Below are 19,961 nucleotides of genomic sequence, written 5' to 3' on the forward strand. Positions count from 1 at the left end.
TGATGTCTCATTTGACCTCAGGTGTCCAACCAGGTCTCCATTGGCCTTGATTGATTACAGCTGTGGAGTCAGCCCTGCCCTTCCCAGAGCTGTCAACCAGCTGTCAAAACATGGAATAGCTGGCAACACCACATCATCCACCTGATGATCTTCTGATCTTCCATTACACATGCATTTTGCATTATACAGTATAAAATGTTCTCTCTCAAACTTCAAAACAAAATGAAAAAGGACCAGACAGAAAAATATAGTACCAGAATGATGGATGCCTCATTGCTATAAACTCCCAAGCATTTACAGTCCCATGAGACAAAAGCCATGTTACTTTGTTCCGCAACAAAATAGCAAAGTCCTTAGGCAAGACATGTGTAACTACTTTAGAACTTTAAACAAACTTGAATCTGCAAAAATTCATATGCATGATTAGTTCTGCCTATTGGGAATAATTACCACAGAAACTTAGGGAGCTGCCTTCTACCTAGTCAGATCATGAATTCATCTACGCATAGCTCAGCACTGTTGACACCAAATGGCCATGGCTTTCCAGGATTTCAGACAGAAATCATTCTCTGCCCTACCTGGAGATTGAACCTGAGACCTTCACTGTATAAAAGAGGGTGCTGTACCACTGAGTTACAGTCCCTCTCTAATAATGCTAAAATAAAAATAGCCTAGGGGATATAAGCCCCAAATTGAGAAGCTGGGACCAGCCTCTTGATCTGGTCTCTTCACTGGTATGCCAATCAAATGTTTGCCATAGGCACTGTATTGTCATTGCTAGAGCACTGAATGGAGCTTTTTCTTTGCTGGTACTGTTTTGGTGCCAGGCCTGGCTCCTGGTTTTAGGAGGTAACTGGACATCTGGCATCATCCAAAAGCAGACTGTGACAGACAGGACCCAAATTAAATTAGTTCTGTCAAAAGTCACTCATACTGTTGTCAACATTCCAAATCCACAATGAATCTGTACAATCACTTTATGTCAGGAAAAAAAGGGTACTCGAAAGTTGTCTAACTATAAGAAACAGAAATGTTGGCTGGAAGATATTCAAAGGCCATGTTGTCCAACCCTCTAGCCTAAGATAAAACCTTCATAACCAGAAGTATCCCTCGTTGTTCAGAATGCCAGCAGGAGGGATAACGCGAACTCCATAAAAGATGCTGACAGTTTAGAATTTTTTCCAGACACAAGCAGAATGTGATTTTGACAGGCAGAATGGGGACAACACGGATAAGCAGTAATGTGCGTCTGCTCTTTCTGAAAATTTGCTCTCTCTCCCCCTTTTTATTCTAAATTATTTGTGTCTTCAGTAGTGAAAGTTAATGTCACTTTTCTTTGCAATATGATGCTTTCCATGTACTCTCTAGCAACCATTTTAAAATGAGCTGCTACTGCAGCTCCCTCCTTGGAGACTCAGCTATTTCTAAGGCTGCAATCCTAACCACACTTTCCTGAGAGTAAGCCCCACTGAACAAAACAGGACTTACTTCTGAGTAGACCTGGTTAGGAGTGTGCCCTAAGTTCACTAAACTACTGCTTATCCTCTCAACAATATGCAATTGTTTTGGTTTTGTTATATTCTGTATCACATTTTCTGGAATTTTATTGACCCTATTATTTTAATTATATTGTTAGCTATCTTCGGCATCTTAAATCTCTTAAATATAAGGGAAAAAGGAGAATACTTTAAAAAATATTTTTAAAAATAAATAAAACAAACTGCTATGGGATCTGCGTCTGGCAGCCCTTACTTCCCTCACCATAGTATAAGGTTCCCCATCCTTTGGGCTGAGTACAGACATACATGTTCAAAGTATTTCCCTCTTATTGCTATGTGGCTCTCTCCTGCTGGGTAATAATACACACACAATGAAGAGGAACTTTGTAGAGAAAAGTTGTTTGCTCCAGAGACGGGCTGCAGCGGGGAGGGGGTGTTGCTTGGCTTCAGTGATGTCACAGGCATCAGCAATAGCCATAACTACACCTGCATGATCCCTTTATTCTCCATTTGTAGATGTGGTATCTTATTTATTTCATTTACATCATGCCTTTTATCCTTCTTGGGACGCAAAGTGGAATACATGGGTTTTTCAGACAGTCACGTCCTGACCAGACTTAGGGCCCAATTCTATCCAACTTTCCAGCACTGGTGCAACCACAAGGCAGCCCTGAGGTAAGGGAACAAATGTTCCCATCTTTAGAAATGTAACTCATCTTTAGAGGTGTTTGAAAATGATGTTATTTATTTTACTCAGAAGTAAGCCCACTGTGTTCAGTAAGAGGCTGTAATCCTATCTTACGGCCCAATCCTACCCAACTTTCCAGTACAGCCACCATGCAACCCTGAAATAAGGGAACAAACATTTCCATACCTTGAGGAGGCCTCTATGACTGCCTCCCCTTCAAAGGATGCAGTGCACCCCACGTTGGCATGCTTGCACAGGCACTGGAAGATTGAATAGGATTGGGCACTCACTGGAAACAAACACCACTACCTATGAATAAACCTGGTCCTTCAAGGGGGCTGCTGCCCTATGTACAACAGACAAACTGTTGCTAGATAAGCAAATCTAAACAGAAGAGTCCTCTGTCTTGTTCAAATTTATTTACAGCATGTTTGCTTACATCCAGGCCTTCACTGACACAATAAAACAATTCAAGGGATCCACAACTTTTCCAGCTGGGGATGGTAGAGAGATATAGAGCTGGGTGTCATCTGTGTATTGATGACATTTGACACTAGCCCCCTGGATGATCTTCGCCAGAGATTTTATGCAGATGTTACAGGAAAGAGAACAGAATCCTGTGCAACACTGCAAGTCAGAGACCACAGTACAGAACAGAAGTCTTCTAGTACCACAGTCTGGAACATGCCCTCCAGTAAGGACTGGAGCCATAGCAAAGCAGCACCCCCAATAATCATTCCAACTAGGAGGTCAAGAAAGATACCATGATTACTAAATAATACCACTGAGAGGTGCACCAGAATCAACTGAGATCCACTCCCACTGCCTAATTCTATGCACTGATAATCTGCTAGAGCAGTGGTTCTCAACCTTAGAGTTCGTGGACCACTGAGACAAAAATTGGAATTATTGTGGACCACACTACCTCCCCCCTGCAGACAAAAAATTCAATTACATTAGTAATAATTGGAGAATATTTATTAGATTTATTATTTATAGAGAAATTTCTGGGTTGATGTTTTCGTCGGCTGCAAGTGGTCCATTCTCTGCTCTCTCTGGTGGTCCATGGGGAAGCATCTTCCAAGCAAGTGCCCCCCCTCGTGGACTACCAGAGATGACGGAGAATGGACTCCCCACAGCTGCAGCTGACACTTCATTGACAGTTACAGATAGTTTGTTCTCCACCCACTTTGGTGGTCTGTGGGGGAGCACTCACTCGGTAAGATGCTTGAAGTAATCAAAAGTTTTGTCTTTTTTGTTTGAGATCTCGTGGACCACTTCTCAGGGTCTCATGGACCACTTGTGGTCCCCAGACCACAGATTGGGAACCAGTGTGTTAGAGTGACCATGGTTGTTTCAGTACCAAAACCAGGGCCAAAGTTGGACTGAAATGGATCAAGATGATTAATCTTATCTTCAGCACCTTGCCTAATGGGAGATTGGAGACTACCTGGTAGATATCCAATACAGTGGAATCTAGGAAGGGTTTATTTCACAGTCCAATCCTATGCATGTCTACTCAGAAGTAAGTCTCATTAGAGTCAATGGCACCTACTCCCAGGAAAGTATGGATAGGATTGGGCTCTCAACCACTTAAAAATGGCAACACGCTCTCCATGAGTAAATTTATTACCATCCCAGCCAACTCAAATACTCGTAGTCCCTCTCTGGCAAATTTTAAAAACCACAATGGGCAAGGGTCAAGATCACAGACAGATGACCTTACACTTCTGAGCACACAGGCTGCACAAGCTGAAAAGAATTTTTAAAAATGTTAAAACTTGGTGGCTATCTGAATGTAAGCTGAAGTAAGACTAGCTGCAGGGTTTAAAAAAAAAGTGAAAAGAATTGGTCACACCAGGGGTGCCCAAACCCTGGCCCGGGGGTCACTTGCGGCACTCAGGGGCATCCAATTTGGCCCTCAGGGAACTCCCAGTCTCCAATGAGCCTCTGGGCCTCCAGAGACTTGCTGGAGCCCATGCTGGCCCAATGCAACTGCTCTCAGCATGAGGACTACTGTTCAACCTCTCACCTGAGCCGTGGGATGAGGGCTTTCTCCACTACTTTATGTTTCATGTCTGTGATGCAGCAATGACAGTGAAGGAAAGGCTGGCCTTGCTTTGTGCAAGACCTTTTATAAGCCATGAGCTATTGCAAGACCATCATTCATTCATATAAGTTCCATCTCTAATATATTCATTTATGTAAATTTATTCAAATTTTAAATGTTAATTAATTAATCCCCCCCCCCGGTCCCCAACACAGTGTCAGAGAGATGATGTGGCCCTCCTGCCAAAATGTTTGGACACCCCTGGGTCACACCCTACTTCCCCACTGAGCACCAACCACAATGAGGCCTCAGTCCTACCCACACTTTCCTGGGATTAAGTCCCACTGACTATAATGGAACTTAGTTCTGAGGCTCAGAGTCTCTTACACAAAAAGCATTTCATACTTTCTGTGTAAGAGCACAGAAACAGCACACAGACTACATGCAGGGTGTCACATCTGAGGAGTGCATGTATGATTATTTGGCTGTGCATACACAGGCTGGACCAGTGCAGCCAATCACAACCTCTTACTACACGTAAGTGCAATAGATCAGACTTGTGTGAGCATCACAACAGATAACCCGCACAGGTCTTGACTTTCAAGTCGTATTTTTCTTATAGAGAAGTTCTTTCCCCATAGAAAAATGACACGGTTTGAAAAAGTGGCTCTGTGACAGATAGTGATGAGAACAAAGGGGGAGGGGACCCAGAGAGAGAGAGAGAGAGAGAGGCTATGCTATGCCAAGGCCACTGCACCCTTGGAAAGAAGTTTTCCCTGCTCTTCTCATTTTCCTTTCTCAAGCAGCAGCTGTGCCTAGAGAAGCTGACCCAAGCAATGTCCCTGCTGCCAGGTGCAAGGGGGGGGGGGGACCAGGACCGCACTGCAGAGAAAAATTACTTGGCTCCCCAATAGCTGCTTCTGATGCTAGGGATGCTGTTCTTTTCTGGTAGGATTCTAGTGCCTTACAGCTGCTTGGCAGGCAGGAACCCAACAGATAAAGTATCCTTGTTACCAAGCATCTTTGTGCTTGGAAATGCGGGCAGGCAACGTTGAAGGTCTGCCTGCCTGACAGCTGCTGCTAAGGATGCTCAGGGCCTTATTTTCTGGTGCCTCACAGCTGCTTGGCAGGCAGGAACCCAACAGATGAAGCACCCGCCACCGTCTCTGCAGGGAAATGCACTGAGGGACACTTAGCCTGCCTGGCGAGGCTCTGCCAAGGGAGATGGAGTGGCGCCTCCCCTGCACCTGCTTCCCAAAAGCATCCTCCATCCAGCCCCGCCCCTGAGGAGCGCAGGAGGGCCGGGCGGCGCGCGCTCCCTCCCGCCCTCCTTCCTCACCTACCGTCGCCTCCCTGGCAGCGGCCGCCACGGGGATGGGCAGCAGCCCGCGGCCCTGGCCAGCCGCGCCGGGTCCTGCTCCTCGCCCCCTGGCGCCGCCGGGCCTCGGAGGCAGGCGCCGCTCCGCCGCCCACTCCCGCTCGCGGGGCTGCTCGTAGAAGCGCTGGCAGAAGAACCAGGCGAGCGCGCCGCCGGCAGCCCCCGCCGCCAAGGCGCTCAGCCCGCCGCTGCTGGGACCGGCACTGACGCCCCACAGCTGCCTGCCGGGAGCCAGCTCCGGGCTGCTGCCGCCGCCGCCGCAGTCCCCGAGCAGGCGCCGACACCGTCGCCACCCTAGGAGTCCCCTCAGCCCTGCCATAGCGCCGGCTCCGCGGAGCGTCAGGGAGAGCCCATCCGCGGCGACAGCGGCGAAGTCTCGCGAGAGCTGAGTGTGCCCAGCGCGAGAACAGCGGCTCTCTCCTGGCCAAGCTACCGTTACTCCGCCTTCCCTTCCCCCACCCCCCAGCGCCGCCGCCTCCTCAGGTCTCCCCACCGTTGCTCGCCTCGGGCCGCGCTTAACGGTCTCGTGACACAGTGCGGCTACAGTCTTAGCCACGCTTTCCTGGGAGTGAGGCCCATTGACTCTGATGGGATTGACTTCTGAGTAGACAGGCATAGGATGGGGCTCACAGGCTGCCATCCTATCCATGCTTCCCTGCGAGTGAGGCCCATTGACTCTGATGGGACTGACTGACGACTGGCAAGTCGTCTCTGCACAACAAGGACTGAGGGCTGAAGCAGCCTTCGAGTCTCACTGTATTGTCCCATCCCTTGTTCTTTACCTTTTTAATACCACATATACAAGACTGCATTATTTTCCAGCCTGATCCTATTGCATGCTTGCTCTGCAATAAGTCCTGCAAGGGTTAAATGGGACAGATAATAGATGGACCCCCATATATGATTTATAGAATGACAGCTCAACTCCATCTTGGTTAGCAACATCCATTCACACCGTATTGTAGACAGGCTGGAACCCATGGTCTGCAGAGCAAGGTGTAGAGAAGGTCTGACTTTCAGCTGGAGTAATCCAGCAGCAAGAAACACATTGCCAGACTGAAACCAAAAAGGCTGAGATCTTTAAATACACATTGCCTACTGACCATTGGGTTAATCTAGGTTGCAGAAACAAGGTCTGCAGGTCCTGGGCAGCCTTCTAGGACAGGCAAAGCCCAACTGATTTCCTAAGCAATGGTGCTGGCCTGCTCATTGTTGAAGCCAGAACCTGATAATTGGCAAGGAATGTAAGGGGCACAGCTCCTGCTTGGAGTCATGGCCTTCAGCATAGCAGGGTGGCTTCCAAATGAATTTTATAGCAAGCCTTTAAGGGGGGGCGGGCTACTGTGTTGTGGTATCAAATCTGCAGTTGGTTTTTTTAATTGATTTTTTAAAAATTGTCCTATGGCCTGAAAAGCAGAGTCAGGTGTCAGGCTCTCTTCTCAGTGCTGGCAATAGATTGCTGGGAGCTCCAAGACAAAAACCTGCACTGGGCCCCCAATGGCACCCCCCAAAACCTCTTGATACTGCATTGAAAACTACCAATGCCACCAGTACTGGTGGCTCAGGGATCAGGCTGACCAGGTGGCCCCTCAATAATAATAATAACTAGTTATTTATATACCGCCTTTCTGGTCATCAGATTACTCTTCTGACTTTATTCAAGGCGGTTTACATAGGCAGGCATTTCTAAATCCCTCAAGGGGATTTTTACAATCATAGAGGTTCTCTCTTTCAAAAATCAACAACATTTCAGAATGGATCTTCCTGGTTTGGTCTCACTTCTGGCCTCCAGTTCTCCCACACAGGCTGGCAAGCAGCTCCATCTCTCACATGGAGGGCAGCCAAGACACTTCTTGCTCACACCAAGAGCAGGTGGAATCACTCAGCTCGGCTTGTCAGCTGCTTCAAGATCTCACCATTCTCAGCTGTTCAGGGAGCTGCCGGTGTCCTCAAAGTGGCGACCTTCTGATGTTATCTTTGGGCTAACGGAGGCTCTACCCTCTAGACCAGACCTCCTGCCTCAACCAGTACCCAACCTGGCCAGCCTTTAACACCACACTGCAGAATGATCTTCCTTGGGTCTCATGAATGTGAAGTCCCTTAAGCCAATATTTTTCAACCTATTTCTCCTGAGGTGCCACTTCTCATGTTGTAATTATTATAAGTACTCAGTACCTAAAATACCTGGGACTGTGATATCACTTCTGGGTTCGCAAAGCTTGGAGCGGTCACATCTCAGAGTGCTCCGAGATGCAACTGCTCCAAGCTTTGCCAACTTGCTACACCCTGTTCTCCCCAGCGCTTATGAAGACAGGGCGCAGCGACTGCTTCTCAGAGCAAGGAGGAAACACCAAGGCCCCTTGTGTACCACTGGAGAACACCCCAAGTAGCACTGGTAGTACACATACTACCAATTGAAAAACATAACTTTAAGCAGTTTCCTGCTGATTGGCTGCATAGGGCCAGTTTGTATTAGAATCACACTGTAAGGACTGCAACAGGATACCCAAGGAACTAGGGAACTGCCACTAGTTCTTGCCACTTTGAAGTTTCAGCAAAGTTGAATAGTCACTGAGTGTTCAAATCTACAGTCACACGGGATCTAAAAGTGGGTGTATCAGCATGTTTCCATTGCCATTTTTGATGTGTTATAGCCGGGTATTTAAGCTGGGAAGTAAGTTACATCCAGAAGGAAGTCTGAAGGTAGATGAAAGTCCTCTGAGGCAACCACAGGTCTGTTCTATGAAATGACCACCCACCTTGAGATATTTGTCAAGTTTCTTATAGGCATATTACTTTTTATCTTTCCTATTGCCTATTTTAAAAATATCAGATTGACTTTTGGGCATGAGGTTATCACTTCCAAATGTGTTTGAATCAACAGTTATCTATGCTATATGTTTCCTTGAAGTTGCGAGTTTTCAAGCATGACTTTAATGACTTGTCAGTAGCACCTCCAGGCTAATCTTTTGTTCAAGTGAAAGAAAATGCACTTCTGTAACTACTTAAGTCTGGATGTGTTCCTCAGACCCTCCCATTTAGATGTTTGTTTAAGAACACAAATTCAGTTTAATCACACTGTAACTATAAGATTCTAATTTGATTAAATATATTATGTGCCAGCTCTCCAATCTAGTAATTTAATAAATTTAATAAAGTCAAGCAAATTTTTTAGTCTTGCTGTTGAAAATTGCATTAAAGAACTACTGAACAAGTAATCTAGCATAATATTCATATAATTTAAGCACTATGCAAATTATAGCAAAAATACTGTAATTGAATTACAATGGGAAAGATGTTACAAGCACCTGGCAAATTGTGCTGCATGGGTGGGGGGCTGCATTTACTATGGTGGGTCACAAGTTTGAAGACTTGCTTTACATTGGTACCATCACATTTCTCTGATGAATCTATGAGCTGGAACTCAGATTTCTATTTGAGCTTACCCACAGGTGAATTTCTGTAAAAATTGTGTGCGTTCCTATACTTTATACCAGGGGTGCTCACACTTTTTTGGCTCGAGAGCTACTTTGAAACCCAGCAAGGCCCGGAGATCTACCAGGGGGGAAGGAAGCGTCTGACAGACACCCCCTTTAATGTATGGAGCCCCTGCTGGAGTCTAGTCAGTTTCGTCAGTTTTGTTGCTACATGCCTGAAGAGCAGCTAAAGTGTCAGTTTCAGTGTCAGTTTAGCTAAATATGTCAGTTTCGTCTAGTCACTATTAACAGTTTGGAGAGACAGGGCTCCACGATCTACTCATTTTGCCTCACGATCTACCAGTAGATCGCGATCCACCTATTGAGCACCCCTGCTTTATACTGTACTGCATATTGTTGCCATATGGAGGTACTTACATGATGATTTTGTCAGAGTGACTTTTGTCTGTTGTATCCAACATGATTTGACTGAAAACTCAGTTTGGGTTGAACCATCCCTCCCAGATCGACTTTATATATAGCTAAAAGGGAGGCAAGCAAAGGCATGTTTCAATGATTGTCACATTCTTGAGAATAGACGTTGTGACTTTTTTCTAAGGAATGGCTTGCGCTGTAAACAGACATACACATATAGCTTCAGCGGTGAGTTCATTCACCACTGTTTAGACACAGTATTCTTGACTGGATCAAGCACAGGGGGAACCTGTTCTTTTAGTTTGGCATAAAAGCCAATTGACACAGTTCTGGTTGAGTAATCTTTGTGTCAGTCACAAAGCCTACTTCTTTTGGAGCTGTTTTTAAGGGTCTAAAACTTTGAAAAAATATCTTAAAAATAAGTGCTGAGCAAACATTTGATCAGATCATGCACTTGTGCATACATATACAAAAAAAGGAGTTTACCTGAAGCAGGGGGTAGGGAGGGTAAACAGGAAGAAGCAACCAGAATTCAGTCCACTGGTGTGTTTACAAGAGTGAAGGCAAGCGCAGGAGGTAGCAACCAAAACACCCGCACCCTCTCCTGTTTACAAATACTGTATATCCGTTTGCAACCTTATTGCATAATTTGCTGTTGGAGTTAGTTGCTCCTATGTTGGACCTATGGAAACAATGGGACAGATCAGATTATACTTACTCCTTGATTTGGCTATGTTTGTGATAAAGGGTATATGTGTGATTCATCCATCTATGCATGTGTGAAACTGAAGGCAAGGCCAGTGCTCTGGGTGGGTGGGGAGGCAGGCACAAACCACACAGCTCTCCACCAGATGGACAGGATTGGGAGAGGTGTAAGCATAATCTGATCCAGGCATTCTTCCCATTTAAATACACCTTTCTCTCATTATAGGTACCTAATCTGTTCCTGAAAACAGCAAAAATCTGGATAATTAGTACAATTATTACATTAATTTTCAATGAGAAATATTCTAACTCATTCCAAAGCCATTCCAAGATCACTCCCAAATCTCTCTTAATGCCTAATAACATAGAGAAAAAGTTGTGTGACACAGTAAAACAGAATAAATATTTAATAACACTTTACAGCAATACAGTGCTAAAGTCGATGATGAAAATGTTTCAGAAGTTCTAGCATTACATAATGAGGTTTAGGACCACAAGATTTAGTTGCAAACTATGAGCAACTGTCTTACCTTTCACCCATTTTCCACTTTTCCCGGGAGTTTTTTTCATCTTTCCCCATTCTTTAGGACCTATATTCACAGTAATTTGTAGAAACGCAGTACAAAAACAGATGCACTGTAAAAGACATTACATGCACATGCCTTGAAAGTGTGGAGACGCACTACCCATTGGTTCTCATAGGGTCCTGAAGAGCCCACAGGAGTACACCCAGGTAAAAAGGCACTTCTGGATCTCTGTCCTACCAAGGGGAGAAATCCAAAATTCAATCCTACCTCCAGAAACTCCTTTTTGGGCACATGAGGCAAATTAATCTCTTTCTCTGTCTCTAGAGTTCCAAGCTGTTGGGAGCGTAACCACTAGATAAAATGGGAAGTAGACCTTTCCCCCACAAGAAATCTGGTCCTCCCCCCCTCACCATTCCTAAACCTAGTATCAAAAATCTATGTATAGATAAGAAAAGATGGTCTTAATATGTGCAGTATCGATAAGTGAAAATCTGTATAGTGAAAGTACTTATAAAGAGGGAAGAGTGTACCTAACTACAACACATTCAAAAATTTCTTTGAATGTTTGACTCCAGCATGTACACTTGATTTAACATTGTGAAGCTACAAAAGCACAAGAGTCTGAAAATCAAGGCAAAAATAAACTAGAATGCATTACTCCTTCCTAAGAAATGGTTGAAAAATCCTGGGTTTGATGCTCAGCCACACAATAATCAGGGAAGGCATCAGTCCTATACACACTTTCCTGAAAGCCCTATTGAACAGGATGGAACTTCCTTCTGAATAAACTTGTATAGGATTGCATTATGAGTCACTTGTTCTGCAATGGTTTTTGTACTGATGAAGTGAATCATTGGTGTGATAGTAGTGAAATATAGGTTAAGCCAAAAATCTTGTATAAATGAATGTGTTTTGATCGTTAGCATTTTAGTAGCAAAATGTTAAGATGGTGTTTGTGTTGCATCCCTTTCCTATATCCTCGAATTTCTAGATATTATAGCAATTTTTTAACCATCGTAATGGTTTGGTGGTTCCAATGGGATGACATTCAAATGGGACTACAGCTAGATGTCTCTTGGAAGTCAACTCACCATTCATGTTCCATCCCACACAATAGCCCTCTTGCCCACAAGTCTTGATGTGCTGGTGCTGCTTGCTTGCCCACCCAAGCTCACTTGTCCTTCCTGGTGCTTGTTCTTTGTTGGAATTTTTTGCCTCCCTATGTGATCACCTCCACAATTCTTCATATTCCTCCTGTACTTTTTCAGATCAGGACAAACACATGCTGGGCTGCTGCCACAGAAGGGCTTCTCTGAGAATCCACTGCCTTGTGGGAATGTAAGCCCAGAAGATGTACAGAATGCATAATTTGTGGAACATAAATTTGGAAGGGGGGCATTTTCCTCCATGGATCTTCAGTAAAGCTCTTCATGCATGTATGCTCAAAAGAGCAAAATAATGTATTATCCCCTTTTAAAATTTAGAATAAATAAGGTAGTATATTTTAGGTCAGGAGAATGAATTGTGTTAGCTTGTTTGTGTGATTATATATCTGTCTCACTCTTCAGCCCCTTGAGGTTGGAGATCATTGATGCTCGCATTATGTATATACAGGTTTTCCAGTACATCCATGTTTGTTAACTACTTTCCCAAAAATTGTCACAAACCCTTTCTTCTATTGTGATCGCTGACATCTTTCGAGGATATCCTTTTGAAAAAATATGACAAGATTACAGTGATGATAGGTATTTCAACTGTCACGCCACAAACAAAGTACATCTTTCCCATGGAAAAGCATCAAAGGAAAGCTGGCGAATGATCTTCAAGTCAATATACTACTCTTAGAAAATGTCCAAATGCTATATTATCTCTGCAAACCATAATAATGACTTACTTCAGGAAATTAAAACAAAAACAAAAACAAAATCAACCTGGATCACCTATATATTTGTTCAACACATTGAAAGTGCTGTTCAAGGAAGTAAAGTGAAAATGATTAGATTGTAGTGTGTACTTAAAGTAGAATAATGTGCTCTTGCAAAAACACTCTTCGAATGTATTTAACTTTCCATGATAGCATCACAGAAGGGGCAGAAAAACTTTGACGTTATCTTTTCCTGTCACATGACTGGTGTAAACAGCAAGGTGAAAAAGGCGCTTATCGTGTCTTTCCTAGTAGTTGATAAAACAGTATACCTGCTTCCAAGCCCAGACATGAAAGGCTGCACTTGAAAGAGTTCAGTTTGTTTTGTATTTCACTTTCACTCTATTCTAAACATCGATATTCATTTTGAGAACATTATCCTGTGCTTGTGATAAATCTGGCTGTCAATGATATTTCTAGAAAACATCGTTGGTGCTAGTTCATAGCACCAGTGTGATCTTTCAGCTGCTTATTATCTAGTGCAGTGATTTTCAATCCTTTTCATCTCATGGCACGCTAAAAAGGTGCTAAAACTGTCAAGGCACACCATCAGTTTTTTGACTATTGACACCATGCAGCTGGTGGGGGGCTCACATCCTCCAATGACCCTACTAATAAATGACCTTCCCCAAATTCCTGCAGCACACCTGTGATCCATTTGTGGCACACCAATGTGCCATGGCACACTGGTTGAAAATTGCTGATCCAGTGGGGAGATTGGATTCTCTGATTTTGGGACCTTTTCCAGCTCTGTGCTTCAGGCTCAGGAAAACTTTCCACTTAAGCTAGGAACAATTTAGATAGTTTTGAGATAATCCAGATGATATCCATGGAGCATTGACCTTGAAGACTGTTGGGGAGCTTCAGCTGAAGCAGGATCTTGTAATTAAGAACCCGGTACATTGGTACTTCAGTAATTTCATTCATTCTTGAACTGTGTTTGAGACTTGGTTCAGACATGGGGGTTCAACATAAAATCCTAGATGGCTTTGGCTCAACTTACTTGAGAGTGTGCCTTTACACCTGTGTACTATACAATCACATAGTTATATGAAGAATATCTTTTTGGTTGTTCTATCACTTCAGACATCAAACGCTCACCCCTGCCTCTCTCCCACCCACTGCACAATCCTACCGGGGGCAGTGGGTGTCTTGAGTCACTGCCATGTGGAGCCAGCCACTTGCTGCTTGCGGCAGTGGCCAGCCTGCAGACTCCTATGGGCTGCTTTTTGCAACAGCCAGAAAGCATCTAGCACAACAGATTCTATCAATGGTCCATGTTAGATCTTACCTACTTTTTCTTGGGACCAATGTAGGAACCATTCCTGTATCTTTAGAGTCAGGGTTGAATATTCTCTCTCTCAATTGTAACTATCTTACTGTGTTGCCAGTGTTTTGTGCTGAGTTACTACATTAATTATAGTTTGATCTCCCCCATGTCAATTAAAAAAAAATACTTGATGTATGTTTCAAACATTTAAAAAAAACAACTACCTAAGACATGTGTGCGGGCTACCTGTACAATTGGTTCTTCTACAGATTCTGCAACTTTGATCTGGTTCTTTGATTTAGCCCTGCAATTAAGAAGATTTGGTTCAAAGTAAAAGCCCATTGGTTGATGTTTTACACTGATGTGATAATGTTTACACAGATGTGCTTTGAAAGCTCGATTATGGTGGATTTTTTGGGTCCAGCCACATGACAGACTCCAGTTATTTGAAAGGTAAACTTATATAACATCTATCTGCAACAGCTTTTCCAACAAGTCTGCCAGCCAGCTCTCTCTCTCTCTCTCTCTCTCTCTCTCTCTCTCTCTCTCTCTCTCTCTCTCTCTGTCCTTTGGAGATGATTTATCTGATCATTGTATTTAACGTTATTTTCGTTTTGGAGTTTTAAATCCTTCCACAATAAATCATTTGCTTTCAACAATCTTCTTTTTTTTTTAAATCACTCAGGTGCACACAGGCAGTACTTAGGACTGCGACGATGAAAAGGTGTAGCGTTACCTGCTTTAAGCCACCTGCCAATTAATTAGCCCCAAACTCTCTCCTGCAAGTAAACTAAAGCAGCCAAATCCATTTGATCTCCCAGATTTACACAGTGATTGGAAAGACACATAGAAAAAGACTAAAAAGGGGGGGGGGGAAGCCAGCAGTCTATTCTTTCCTATTGCTCTACAACTTTTCTTTTTGTCAGTTAAACAAAAGTGTAAACTTACTGAGTGATTTCCCCCCAACCCTTTCAGGATCTAGTTCTGAAAGGTCTCCAATAGGAAAATAATATTTATTTAAAAGAGAATTTATAATATATGAAAGCTGGTGAGAATATCCTTTTATTGCTCAGGCCCAGGCCTGGCTCCAGTGACGTGGGCCTCCTTGGGAGTAAGGGAGTTCTTGGGAGTAAGGGGCTCCTTGGGACTAGGGAAGTTGAGCAAGTACGGCCTGGATCCGGCCCCCAAGCAGGAGGTCTCCCAGGGAGTAGGGCCTGAGATCTCATGAGATCTCAGGCCAGTCACATAGTAGGAAAGGGTGGGGCTGGTTGGGCTAGCTGCTCACTTCATAAGGAGCCCGGCAGGCATAGGAAGAGGTTACTCCTCCTTGGGCTCCAGCTTAGGGAGGGTGGCTCGGGGAGGCCCCTGACCCCTCCTGTTGCCCTTACCCAGCCCTGAAGGGGTCAGAGAAGCCTTGACCAGGGGTGCTGGGCCCCTAGCTCCAGGAAGGGAAGTTTCCTGGCCCTCTTGGAGGGTGCAGGAGCCTCATCAGGTCAGCGGACATCCTGGCCCCCTGTGTTGGAGAGCTCCCCAGCTGAACCAAGGGGCTGCCACCAGTACCAGACCAATCATTGAGGCCCCAACTGTGGGGTGGCACGCATGCTACTCCAGGGGAAGGCATCACTCCTCTACTGCAACAGCACCACAGTTTGACCTAAAAATGGTGAGCAGGGGGAGTTCTTGAGACATAACAAGGTCCACCTCATGAATGTAAAATACTTGACCAAATTAAACCACCTGTCTCAGCCTCTCTTCTGGACTCAGTGTGGCCCTCAACACATGGGAGGAAGCCCCACCCCCTGGGGAGGAGGGGCGCGCCCTAGCCATGGATGTGATACCATTGCAATAGTAAGATTACATGATGCACATAGTGACATGTGAACCAACACGGATTAGTGGACAGTGTTGCAGGACTAGATTCAGGTTCCATGGATTCAAGAAATGACCATGACCAAGTAATTGTCTCACCATTCCCATCAATCTCACAGCCAAATCCTATCCATTGCTGACACAGCGGGGCTGCTGGGCCCATGCTGTATCCAGTGCTGGCAATGAGCAGACAGGAGGTCACCTGTAGTACCGCAACCTGCTCAATGGAGCTACTTCAGTCTGTGCCAGCTAAATTGCTGATGCAGAACCAAGTAGCTCCATGTAGGGCTGACAGGCCCAGGACAGCGATTAGGATTGGCCATAGATTGAGCAATTAGGATTGGCCATAGATTGAGCATTTTTGGCATGGCTGCAGCAATGGAAGGATAGGGGAGGATAGCAGTAATGAACTCACTGATTCTGTTATGGTGGTATCAAGGTGCTTTCACAATTTACAGAAAGCTGAAACTGGGTACATGCATAGCCAGCCACACCTAGATTACTAGAAATGTCTGAAAATAGGACATTCCTATCTTCCTTGACATTTGGCTTATGCCTTAGAACCACGGCCAGCACCCCTTTACAGAGCAAGAGAAAGCACAGATGGGACAGAACGTTGAGCCATGAGAAGTTCCCTTTTACAGTCTTCAATCAGACTCATATTGGAGAAAGAGGCAGTTTTATAGCGGTTAGTAGAAACATGTCTGCCCATAAACCAAGAAACCTCACATGTGTGGAGTTCCTAAACCATAACAACCTTCTGGTGGGGGGTAGAATCAGTATCACCATGGGTTGGATTGATGGACTGGAAACTGAGCAGAATTGATCGTTGATATGACCCAATATGGCAGTATTTAAATAGCTTATAATTTTCTGCTGATACATGTGTCTACCTATCACCTCTTGAAAGAGACAGTGAGGAAAAAGGAAACAAGTAGGGATCTATAAAAAGCTAGATATTATTAGGAGTACTTCAGCTGTCCTCCTCTCCAAGAGGACCACCATTGCTTGTCAGGATCAGATCTCATTTAAATTGAAATAACACATTTATTTTAAGGTATTTATAACGTGAATTCTTTCCCATTTCAGTTCACCACCATGAGTTGAGCGTCTTTCAGTTTTAAGGGCCCAGTCCTAACTAGAATTGGCGTGTCCAAACTTTTCGGCAGGATGGCCACATCATCTCTCTGACACTATGTCAGGGGCTGGGAAAAATAAAGAATTAATTTACATTTCAAATTTCAATAAATTTACATAAATGAATATATTAGAGATGGAACTTTTATGAATGAATGAGGTTCTTGCAATAGCTCAGGGCCTATAAAAGGCCTTGCACAAAGCAAGTCCAGTCTTTCCTTTGCTGCCACTGCTGCATCACAGATGTGAAACAGCAAGCTATGGGGCGGGAGCCCTCGTCCTTCTGCTCACGCGAGAGCTTGAACAGTTGACTGAGAGCTGTTGCATCAGGCCAGCATGGGCTCCAGCAAGTCTCTAGAGGACCAGAGGCTCATTGGAGACTGGGGGCTCCATGAGCACTGGATTGGGAGGCCTTGAGGACTGCAAGTGACCCCAGGGCCGGGGTTTGGGCACCCCTGGTCTAGCGCATAGAGGGATTGGCAACAGCAGAACAGTGTTCCATTGTCATAAAAAGACTGCTGATGGCATGCATAGCACAACACCAGTGTTCACTTTTGTACCACAGCCTTGGCACCACAGCCTTTGGTTACTGTGGCACCACAGCCTCGGCACCAGAGCCTACTGTCTCTGCTGGAGTTGGTAATCTAGCAGTGGCAACAGAATGTGGATGCATCAGGGCAGGGAGAGGAAGGAACAGGAAGTGTGTGGGAAGGGGAGGCAGAACAGGGCAGACAGCAGCAGTGACTTGCACAGATATCGTCATCCCCCCTTCTTTACCCATCTCGGACCTATGCCAGCAAAGTACTTGTAGCTGGTGCAGACCCCAGGCAACCGATTGGATTGATGGAGGGTTACTGCTGGGTAAGGGAATAATTGTTCTCTTACTTGGAGGAGACCTCTGTGACTGCTTCCCTACTCTCCCTTGTTGTGGCTGAATACACAGGGGAGGGGATGATTTAGTTTGGATTGGACTGCCTTTGTCCATACATCCCTCCAGTAGTTGTGGGAGAAGACAAATAGACCCAAGTAGCTACTCAAAATATTAGTCAACAGCATCTCTAGTACCTAGACTTGGGTGCAAATGCCAAAATATGATGTGCAATCCCACCTTTATATGCTACCTGACTGCTCACCTCTCCATCTGTAGCACTGCAAAATGCCTGCCTTGTATATAAGGCACATACCTCGTATTTCTAGAGATGAAATGGACAAAAGTGCTTATTCCTTGTGGTCACACATAGTGGAATTATTTGTAGATTTGATCTCAGAAGCTTCGAGCGTTTTATCAAACAACCTGACCTTGTCCTTGAGCAGGGAGACCCAGGATCAGGTTTGGGTGGGAAGACCACCCTTAGTTTCTTTTCAACTGCCAACTCAGCATCATCATAAATGGATCACTTCTGGTTTAACTTTTTTCCTTCATTGTTCCAAAATGAAGACACTTTTGCCTCCATTTTTACTCCTGCCTTATTTTTTATCTGCTGGCAAGGGAAGCCAGATATAAACCTCACTGTTGGAGGGCTGCAAAAGAGGCTTGACATTTCCCTGCAAAAGCTTACCAGGGTACCAGGCGCCACAGACCAACATAGACAGTACTGATGAAGCAGACTGTGTGGTATGCTGACAGACCTTGAGATCCACCAACATACCGCACAAATAGGATTGGGTCATTATCCTGTGTTAAGCCTAGTTTAACAGCCAGAACAGAGCCACCATCACTTCGGAAAGGTCATTCCATCAGAGTGGGTTCACTTTTGTGAGACTGAGAGGTGTTCTGGTCTTGTAGCGCTGAAGAGCAGCAGCGTGGTCAGCTCCATTGACCTTTAGGAAGCACTATGGCATGGACACAAGGTTGAGAATAGGTGCCTCATTTGGACAGGCTCTGCTGCAGAATAACTTCTCATGATCTTGTACCCACCTCCTCATACAAGAGAAGGTAGGTAGTCTCCACTGTGTGCGACTGCACATACACCATGAAGAAGAGAACAGGTTGCTTACATGCAACCATAGTTCTTGACTGGTCATTTGTGCAGAAATACAGCCTACCTAACTGTCCAACCTGGATTCAAATCCTAGGACTGATTTTCAAATGCTACAATTTGATTTGAGGGGTGCTCTCAAACGGATTGGGTGTTCCTGCGCTCAGGGCACAGAGTGTGAATAGGATCTCACCACTAGAGGGCAGGGACAGAACACTCAACAAAACTCTAGAAACTTCTAAAGTCAGCTCTGCGCATGCACGGAACCCCACTCTGTGTTCTGCACACATCACCAATAGTTAGGAAACCTGTCCTTATGGTTGGTGAGCAGGTTCATAAGCAACCTGTTATTTCCTTCTATATTCCTTTCTTGTTGATTTTAGCTTCAGAGAGCCTTGTCACTTTCCTGTTAAAAATCACCATATGCTAGTGGGCAGGGCACATATGACTGTTAAACACAAAATGTTTGGGAATTGGGAACATGGAGTGAGGTGAGACGGAGGGGAAAAGACAGAAACTAATGAGTAGGTTTCTGGCTACAAACAGGTATGATGGAAACCAGATGTCCGTCCGTCCGTCCGTCCGTCCGTCCGTCCATCCATCCATCCATCCATCATTATATCCTGCAGAGGGACAGAGTGTGGAATCATGTGGGGATATCCTCAGAAATGCAGAGCCAGTGACAGGTGAAGATGGAGATGTCTGCTGTTGGTAGTGTGCTCTCTCCCTCTCACCTGATAGAAAGCTTGTTTCACAATCAGCCCTTCTTTTTTCCTTTTTCTCTTATTCATTCATTCATTCATTCACCCAATTTTTATCCCGCTTTTCTCCCCAAAGGGCACCCAAAGCAGCTTTTGCACTCTAGTTTGGTGAGAGCTCTTATGGGGCATCAGCAGTGTCTCTTTTCCCTCTTCTCTCTCAGCCGCATGTGGTACTGTGTGTAGTTGGAGGATGCAATGACTTCATGCAGTGCAATTCGATGCTCTGTCAGGAATCCATTGGCACAATTTTGGTGCCACAGTCTCTCAAATGTGTAGAATTCGGAGGGTGGTGGTGGTGGAGATGGGGAATAGTGACTGAAGCA

The sequence above is a fragment of the Tiliqua scincoides genome, chromosome 6 (assembly GCF_035046505.1).
Source record: "Tiliqua scincoides isolate rTilSci1 chromosome 6, rTilSci1.hap2, whole genome shotgun sequence".
Lineage (NCBI taxonomy): Eukaryota > Metazoa > Chordata > Lepidosauria > Squamata > Scincidae > Tiliqua > Tiliqua scincoides.